Raw genomic sequence first — 9,933 nt, 5'->3', positions numbered from 1 at the left:
ACCAATTTTTGTAAATTTAAATTTTTTTCGGGGTAACAAAATTTCTTGGGAAGAAAATTTGTGCTCTTTCTTCCCCAAAGGTCTGTCCTGCATACACCTCTGCTGCCATCTATGTTTCATATTTTTAGGTAAAGATGGTATATGCTTTAATTTTGTAAGTATGTTGAAGGTCTGCTGTTCTGTACAGAGATATTTTTTCAAATGAAAGACCGGCTCGCATTCGCGCCTTGCAAATTTGGATACTGTATGTCAGTACTAAATTACCACAGAGAGCAGGAAGACCTTCAACATGATACTTACATCACATAAAAAATTCACGTATTTACCATCTTTGCTTCAAAAGATGGAAAACAGATGGCAGCACCAGCAGGAACTTAAAACAAGCTAAACTCGGACAACATTATACAGCGCGCGGATCATGCAATGAAAGCATTCACAATGGTTCAGTATTTTGTACGGTGTTGTGAGTGATTCTTAAGCTGTTTGAACTTGACCCACCCGGAATCAGTTTCTTAACGAACACAAAGGAAGTCTGCGTACCCACGAACGGATTAAAACCACTGCAGAGGGTCGTACGTTGCAAGATCGGCGTGCTAATGGATACGCGCCTTTAAGAACCCGAGATATTTCGGGCTGACCGAAATAAAGCAAATCAAGTTTGACGAGATATTTCGGGATTGCCAGTGTAAGGGTTAAAAAAAAGTGATAATTATTGATGGAATAATAGAAAATTACATTGCTCTTGAAAGCTTCAATTCATATTTCATAAAGTCGTTAAATAATTTTATATCTAATAGGTACATCGTCTCTATTGATTTTCATTATTGTCTCAGCCGTCAGCAGAACCATGAATTATTTCTAATTGTTTACTGTCCCCAAATTATTTCTAATTTATTTTTTTGCCGATTCCCAAATTGTTTCTCCCGTTTGTTTATTTTCTCTGGTCCGCGAGTTATTTTTCCTATTTATTCATTTTTTGCCGGTCCTCAAATTATTTCTCACGCTTTTATCGGTCAATGAAAGTAGTAACACTACTTCACGCAGTTGTGAAAAAGGGTTGAACCTGTCATTGTTATTTCTGTTCGTAAGCGTGTTGGGATGTCGAAAAAAATACAGTATCTGCTGCTAATTATATGCTATGGGGAGAATGATCCATTTAAACAGGGAGAGACGAACTGGACAACGGATTGATAAATATTTCCTGCCATCTTCCGGGAGAAAGCTTTAATTAAGCCATATATGCTGGAACTGTGGCCCTCGGAGTCATCTGATCCGTGACCCCCAAAACCTAATTTTGTAAAGATGAACATATGGTCCATAAACAGATCGCTTAAGTGACCCGCTATGCAGTTCTACCTTACTTGAGGGACCCGCGAGCAATTCCTTTGAGTAACGTGCGGCACAATTTCAGGGCAATTAAATGGCCAACGGTGTATTTTGGTGCCCCGCGGTACATTTCTAGGTCGGTCCTGTTTCAGATCATTTAATTGAACCGCGACATATTTATATATATATCCCTTGAGTGACCCGCGGTGCAGTCACAGATCACTTAGGTGACCCCGTACACAGTTCCAGATTCCTTTGAGTGGCCCGTGGGATGTTTTCAAATTAGTCAAGTGGCCCGCACGTTCCTGAAGGTTGAGCATCGTTGCTTTACGCACAAAACAGTTAAGAGTATCGTCAGAAACTTAATATTATTATTATATATATATTTATTTATTTATTTTTATTTTATTTTATTTTGCGCGCGCGCATTTACATTGTGTACACACACAGAAAAAAGTAGCATTCTTTTTCAATTTATTCGGCGATTTCCTTATTTTGGTTATGAAAACTGTACGAAAGAGGAGAAAAAAAAGTTCACGGTGTTGGAGGCGCCGGGTATCGATCCCGGTACCTCTCGCATGCTAAGCGAGCGCTCTACCATCTGAGCTACGCCCCCGATGTACTATGGGAGCTTCAAAACCAACAGTACCGTTTTCCCGGATGCAAAGTATATTTTGGAAAATTCAAACAATTCTATATAATGAGAAAAACTTTGAAAATACTAAATACAAATATTTTTTTTCAATCAAAATGCATATATGTTTCAAGATTGAACGGTTTTTTCTGCGTGAATTATTAAATTTTATCATAATAAGAAAATTTTTGTTTAAAATAGGGAAAAAAAACTGCATGAATTTTTTATTCTTAAATAATTCCGTTGAAAAAAATATGAAATTTACACCGGTAAAATAATTTTTATGGATGATGTTTGATAATGATGCTTATTTAATTTAATACGAAAATTTTTGGAAATTAACAGGTGTAATGCAGGCATCTTCAACCATTACCTCCTATCATCTTGATTTCATGCATTCGTAAGTTATGCCAAAGTTGCCCCGTAAGGGTGCTCTTTTTTTGGGTGGTGGGTACGGGCGGTGCTCACGACTAGAAAAGAGTTCAACAAATAGTTCCAATTTGTAAAGAAATTTGATTTTTTACGACTTTTTAAAAATGAAATTTTCAGAAATTTCACCCGAATTTTTTATCTAAAGGAAAATTTCCCATGACCATGAACAGAAATAATATTAATATAAAAAAAAAGAAAATTGTTTTTTTCCTGATTTTTTATCTTGTGAAAATGGAGGCTTTTCATATTCATAACCACTTTAGTTGTTTTGACTGAATAAAAAGTTAATTAATTTATATTAATTAAATAGCTAATTAATTGGAAATTTGCATTAATTACAAAGAAAAACATGCTGAATTAATTTCCAATTTTTTTAAACTTCTCAAATATGTTATTTAAGTAACCACAGTTATCATATATGAAAAAAATTGTGCAATTAGGTCATTGATTGGGATAAATTTCAGGAAAATTCTTGCTTTCTTAAAAAAAAATAATAATAATATTTGGGAAGGTATGAAAACATTGTGCGTACCCCTATAAAACAAATATGTACCCCTCCCGCTAACCCCATAATAATAAGAGGGGAAATTTCTGGTATGCAAAATGTTTCGATAACCTCACTAACAAAAAAACTGAACTTTTTTTCCCTCTATACTAAATTAAATTAAATTTTTATTTTATTTCCTTTATTTATGTACTAACTGAAGATTTTGTGCCCATCTTGAGATACTTTATTCAGAATTTTCTTTCCAATTACAAATTCAAGGGCCACGCTAGACAAAAATGACCAACCAGGTATATGTATATATAATATATATACACTGCTGGCCACCCAAATTGCAACACCAAGAAAGACAAGAGATATCGCAACAATATTTATTTTGTAGATAACATGTTGACCAAGCATCAAATGATTAAATTTATAGACTTCTGTGAAGTGTGGTTCCTGCCAAAATCAGTAGCCAGAGTAGCCGCCATTGTTGGAGATCACCGCTGCCACAAGCCTCGGCATTGATTCAAAGAGACTTTGGATGTGTTCTTGGGGTACAGCAGACCTAGCAGCTTCCACGCATTGCCAAAGTTGATCTGGTGTGGCAGCTGGGGATGTAATCTGGGTCAATCGTTGAGCAACCATGGACCACATGTTTTCTATCGGTGAAAGATCCGGAGAGCGAGCTGGCCAGGGAAGCAATTCAATCTGGCGATTAACGAAGAACCTTTGGACAATGCGTGCCACGTGTGGTCGCGCATTATCCTGTTGAAATATGGCTGTGGGCAAGCCCTGAAGGTAAGGAAGGACAACTGGCTCCAACACCTCGGAGATGTAGCGCTGGCTTTTTAAAGTACCGGCAATGCGTACTAGAGGAGTGCGAGAGTGATATCCAATACCGCCCCATACCATAATACCCGGTGCAGGAGCAGTGTGGCGGTGCATAACGCAGCTGTTCAGCATCCTCTCTCCACGGTGTCTCCAGACTCGAATCCGACCATCGTGGTGTTGCAGACAGAAGCGTGACTCGTCAGTAAAGACAATTTCATTCCATTGTGCCGTCCACATCCTTCATTCATCGCACTATTGGCGGCGGAGACGTCTGTGGTTCTCCGTCAAGGGTAGACGAAGCTGTTGTGGTGCAAAATTGTTGAGTACTATTTAAGTTTACAGTACTCCAAGAAAGAAAACTTTTGGCCTGGTGATCATATTAGTGGGGTACCATTTTTGAGTTGTTACCGTGTCCGCAATAACCCTTTGTGTGTCGGTGAGTAATTCTCCTGAATAAATATGTACTACAGCATTTTAACCTAAACAATAAAGTCACAAAGAAAAAATAATATGTCAACACACAGAGGTCTAAATTACTTTAAGTTCTTTAATTCTTAATTCATATAACCAAAAACAAAATACCAAAAAGAAAAAACTATGCTGAAATACCTTATTTTACCTATCAAAATTTATTAATTATTTGGGTGCAAAACACAAAAAACTAAATATTGCTGCAGTTTGGTTTTTCCTGACCACTCAACAAAATTTATAAGAGAAAATTTACTCACTATCTCCCATATTAAGGTCACTTCATTCTTGACAACCGGATTTCGATGAACAGTTCCCTTTAACTTGAACACTCAGTACGGACAGTTCGTTATCTCATAAGTCATCCTTTGACTGGCGAATCTGCTTGGCGAATTGAACGATTAATGTCCTCTGTATCTGTTGAAGCGACGGTCCGTGCTCATACTTTACGATGTCGGAGCATCAAAGTTCTCCATCTGTACTACCACTCGGGGTAGTGTGGTCGAAGTACCAACCTTGGACTGGACTGCAAGAGACAGCTGCTGGGCTTCATCTTTCTGGCATGACAGTAAACCTTCCTTTCTGGATCAGTTTGGAGCAACTGATATGACGAGACGATGCTTCATACCGTTATTTTTATAGCTGTTTTTCTTGAACTTACATCTTCAAGTAAAATGTTACGACTTTTGGCAGTTCAAAACTAAATAGGGGTTTGAGTGACTTGACTTGGGATTTGAGTTTCAGGGGCTCTTCAAGTTACGTGGGGGGGGGGAATTCTTCAACGGCGGGACCACGCTTTCTCGTGCAACTGGTCCCGATGAACTGCACGCCTCCAAAGTTTTTCAGTGATAATATGTAAATTGAGTGATGGGCGGGGCTTGAGAAAGCGCACCCTCTAATTCGTCGCGCAAACTGCGTCATCCAAAATTTTACCCAATTGTATCCCGAGGCGCGAACACAAACATGAAACCAAAAGAAAAACATCTTCTCTCAATACGGGGTCGATTTAAGAAAATGAACGGCTTTCAGCAAAGTTTATAATTACAACAATAATTTTCAATATAAGATTTCCGAATAAAATGCAGAAATATTCATCAAAATCAAAAAAAATTAACATCATTGTGTGGAGAAAAAAATTAGCTTTCCAACGATATGCGACATCATATATAAATATTCTTGTTTCGCGACATGCCGAAAAATTTAAATCTAAACAAAGGAAATTCTTAAAAAAATTCAAATTCAACACTTTCTCGATAACAGAGAATAATTTCAAGCATATAACATTATTTCAAAAGTTTCTCTCCCTCAAAATATTTTACAACACAAGCCTTTTTTTTTTTCTTCAAAGCATTGGAAACAGTGGAGAGAAAAAGAAAAAAAAATATATAAATTTTTAAAATTGAAATACTCACACGGTCTCAAAATTATTTAACTCGATCTCTTGATTAACAAATATGTTTGTTTCTCTTATTAAAAAAAAAACATCGACTTGGAATATGTAAAAAGCGAAAAATCGGCTTTTCAAGTATAAAAAAAAATATACAACAGATTACGAACAAGTGAGAGAGAAAGAAAAAAAAGAAAAGGAATCTTATCTTCCTTTTACACGTACCGAACGAACGCGTTCGTGTGGGAACAAGAAAACTGACTCATCAAGATGGCGATAATATCTTTGATTATCAGTGGATGTGTCTCTCAGGTGTGTCTCTCACAAAAGAAAGAATATATTATTCAAAAGAACACACATTTTCTCGTTCAATTTAACTCGGAATTTCTCAAAATTTCACAGGAAGAATCAGAAAAATTCAAGGAATTTGTTGTTGAGCTCAAATGATTGAGATGTCAAAGCATTTAATATTTAGGATTTTCCGACAAACACATACAGTGTGATGCATAAAGAGTGTGTGTCCACTCTACACAAACGATCTGTGGTTCAGATCTCGGGCATTTTATGAATATCAGACGGAATGATAACACAAGAAGAAAGGAACTAGACAACCACGAAATTCGGTTCAGCTTTCCACAAAAATATAAAGACAGAAGCTTCATACCGTTATTTTTATAGCTGTTTTTCTTGAACTTACATCTTCAAGTAAAATGTTACGACTTTTGGCAGTTCAAAACTAAATAGGGGTTTGAGTGACTTGACTTGGGATTTGAGTTTCAGGGGCTCTTCAAGTTACGTGGGGGGGGGGAATTCTTCAACGGCGGGACCACGCTTTCTCGTGCAACTGGTCCCGATGAACTGCACGCCTCCAAAGTTTTTCAGTGATAATATGTAAATTGAGTGATGGGCGGGGCTTGAGAAAGCGCACCCTCTAATTCGTCGCGCAAACTGCGTCATCCAAAATTTTACCCAATTGTATCCCGAGGCGCGAACACAAACATGAAACCAAAAGAAAAACATCTTCTCTCAATACGGGGTCGATTTAAGAAAATGAACGGCTTTCAGCAAAGTTTATAATTACAACAATAATTTTCAATATAAGATTTCCGAATAAAATGCAGAAATATTCATCAAAATCAAAAAAAATTAACATCATTGTGTGGAGAAAAAAATTAGCTTTCCAACGATATGCGACATCATATATAAATATTCTTGTTTCGCGACATGCCGAAAAATTTAAATCTAAACAAAGGAAATTCTTAAAAAAATTCAAATTCAACACTTTCTCGATAACAGAGAATAATTTCAAGCATATAACATTATTTCAAAAGTTTCTCTCCCTCAAAATATTTTACAACACAAGCCTTTTTTTTTTTCTTCAAAGCATTGGAAACAGTGGAGAGAAAAAGAAAAAAAAATATATAAATTTTTAAAATTGAAATACTCACACGGTCTCAAAATTATTTAACTCGATCTCTTGATTAACAAATATGTTTGTTTCTCTTATTAAAAAAAAAACATCGACTTGGAATATGTAAAAAGCGAAAAATCGGCTTTTCAAGTATAAAAAAAAATATACAACAGATTACGAACAAGTGAGAGAGAAAGAAAAAAAAGAAAAGGAATCTTATCTTCCTTTTACACGTACCGAACGAACGCGTTCGTGTGGGAACAAGAAAACTGACTCATCAAGATGGCGATAATATCTTTGATTATCAGTGGATGTGTCTCTCAGGTGTGTCTCTCACAAAAGAAAGAATATATTATTCAAAAGAACACACATTTTCTCGTTCAATTTAACTCGGAATTTCTCAAAATTTCACAGGAAGAATCAGAAAAATTCAAGGAATTTGTTGTTGAGCTCAAATGATTGAGATGTCAAAGCATTTAATATTTAGGATTTTCCGACAAACACATACAGTGTGATGCATAAAGAGTGTGTGTCCACTCTACACAAACGATCTGTGGTTCAGATCTCGGGCATTTTATGAATATCAGACGGAATGATAACACAAGAAGAAAGGAACTAGACAACCACGAAATTCGGTTCAGCTTTCCACAAAAATATAAAGACAGAAGCTCAAATATTTTCCACGCGACAAACACAATTATATTTACATTTAGCAAATTTCACTTATTTGACATGACAATTCTGGGTTAAAATATGTCAGGCTTCTTTGTCAAAGGGGGGGAAAGTGTCCTACTTTTCCCACCGTGACAAAGCAATGGACGTCTTGCGGACAGACCACTCTGCTGTAAACGGCGTCGAATGGTACGCGCAGACACTGGATGATGCGGTACAGACTGAATGTGCTGTGCTATGGTTCGTGATGTGGCTGAGCGATCCGTCACTGACATACGCACAATACGCCTGTCATCACGTGAAGTGGTGCACTGAGGTGGATGCGATCGAACACGTCGGTCCGTCGTACCCTCCTGCATCCAACGATCACATATCCGCATTACAGTTGTTTGGTTTCGTCCAACACGACTACCGATTTCCCAGGAAGGTAATCCACAATCTCGGTAGGCCACTATCCTTCCTCTGTCGAACTCGGATACTTGATCAAAAGATGATCGCTGTTTTCTACGAGGCATAATTGATCGTTTTTTTGAAAAAACCACAAGAAAAACACAATTGCCGTACTTCAAATCGTCGAAATCTCCAAGCCTTAAATAGCGCTTTGAAGTGGCGCCACAGGCGCGCGTGATGTGCGTCTGCGCTGAAATTCTAATCATTTGCATATCTCACCTCCGCTAATGCATGTTGTAAATTTCATATTATTTGCATGCTTCCTTCAGGGTGTTGCATTTACGGTGGCCAGCAGTGTATATAATGCCCCATAAAAAGTATCAGTATTTAATGCATTTAAAACTCGCTTATAACAACATCGAAGACTCCTATAGGCTATAATATGATATGCTTGCATGTGGGAGGTTGATGTCCTTCCCCTTTTTCTGAATAAAAAGACATCATCCAACAGGGGCGTCAGATGTGTTTCAAACCTGTGGGTGCTCGTCTTAAGCTTTACATGGGAAATAATACGTGGACCCATAGGCGGTGATTGACTTGGAAGTCCGGGGGGGGGCAACGTCATTAATGCTGGGGGGGGGGGGCACGATGATGATAATGCCAATTCATATACACACATATGCGTTAGATCAGTCGACTCCACCTTCGACTCTGGGGGGGGGGGGGACCCCTCCCCAGTATCTCCGCCCATGCGTGGACCCTTGCAACGTATTATCGTGGGTGCTGGAGCACCCACAGCACTCCCAGCTCCAACGCCATCGTCATCCAAATACCAGTAAAGTGTACGGCATAAAGATGGTTCTTTTCATGGGCGAAGATACGGGGGGCGTGGGGGCATTGCCCTCCCCCCCAGCGTCAAAGGTGGAGTCGACTGACGACTGATCTAGAACTCCTTAATACACGGTATATGAAGGCGTCTTAGACTGATCTAATGTATAAATGTGACATCATCATCATAGTGCCCCCCCCCCCATCAATAATGACCTGCCCCCCCCCCAGACTTCCAAGTCTATCTCCGCCTATGTATATGAATGAATTTTGTATATAAATTTTGTTTGAATGACCCTAGATAACTTTCTGTAATTTATGATTTTATTTCGCACATTTTTTTTCTGTTCAGTGCTGGCTGATACAGAATCGTACAAAGTTGAATAAGAATAGAAACTATATTTTTCATTTGTTTTTTAACAACCTAAATTTTTTGAAAATTTTTCATTTTTTGTAATAAATAAAATTTTTTATAATAATTAATTTTTATTAAATATTTACCAAAAAGAAATAATAAATAACTATTATACTATATTTATCCTTATGATATAAATACGAGTATAACTAACATCTTCAAAATTAATCAATATCATGGTATATAAAGGCGCTAAATGCCTTCCCTCTCAGGGATGCGAAAAAAAACATTTCTCACCGTATGAATTTCTCATATTCATAAAGCCCAGACATACATTTATTATTTCATTAAAAAGTTATGTAGTTATTAAGTTATTTCATTAAAAACGGCCAATGTTCCCAATTGAGAACATGGATCTTATAAATTAGAAAAAATATTTTTTTTTCTTACATTTAAGCACTTGATTTGTTTTTCCCGAAGGTGTTTGTTTCCAAACTTAATTTACAAAACAAAAACTTCATTCATTTCAGCACCCACGATACAAATTTAATTTTTTTTAAATCACCCACTTTTAAGAAACAATAAAATTTAATTTTTTTTTTTACGTTTTCAATTTTAATGTTGTTTCAATGGCCATGTGGCAAATCCAGAAAACATACTGGAAAAACAAAATTTAATGATTTTTTTGAATTATGTCTCTAAACTAAAG

The 9,933-nt window shown here is 36.9% G+C and overlaps 1 non-coding gene across 1 annotated transcript; it reads right to left on the bottom strand.

The window, feature by feature from the left end:
* Window positions 1–1,869: 1,869 nt before the first annotated feature.
* TRNAA-AGC (transfer RNA alanine (anticodon AGC)) lies at window positions 1,870–1,942 on the bottom strand. The gene has a single exon. It is a non-coding gene; the product is annotated as a tRNA-Ala (tRNA).
* Window positions 1,943–9,933: the final 7,991 nt, after the last annotated feature.

The sequence above is a fragment of the Pholcus phalangioides genome, unplaced genomic scaffold, assembly GCF_987345545.1.
Source record: "Pholcus phalangioides strain wild (caught in Gottingen) unplaced genomic scaffold, Ppha-v1.0 ptg000009l_1, whole genome shotgun sequence".
In the NCBI taxonomy this organism is placed as follows: domain Eukaryota; kingdom Metazoa; phylum Arthropoda; class Arachnida; order Araneae; family Pholcidae; genus Pholcus; species Pholcus phalangioides.
This window is presented reverse-complemented; position numbering and strand designations above follow the sequence as displayed.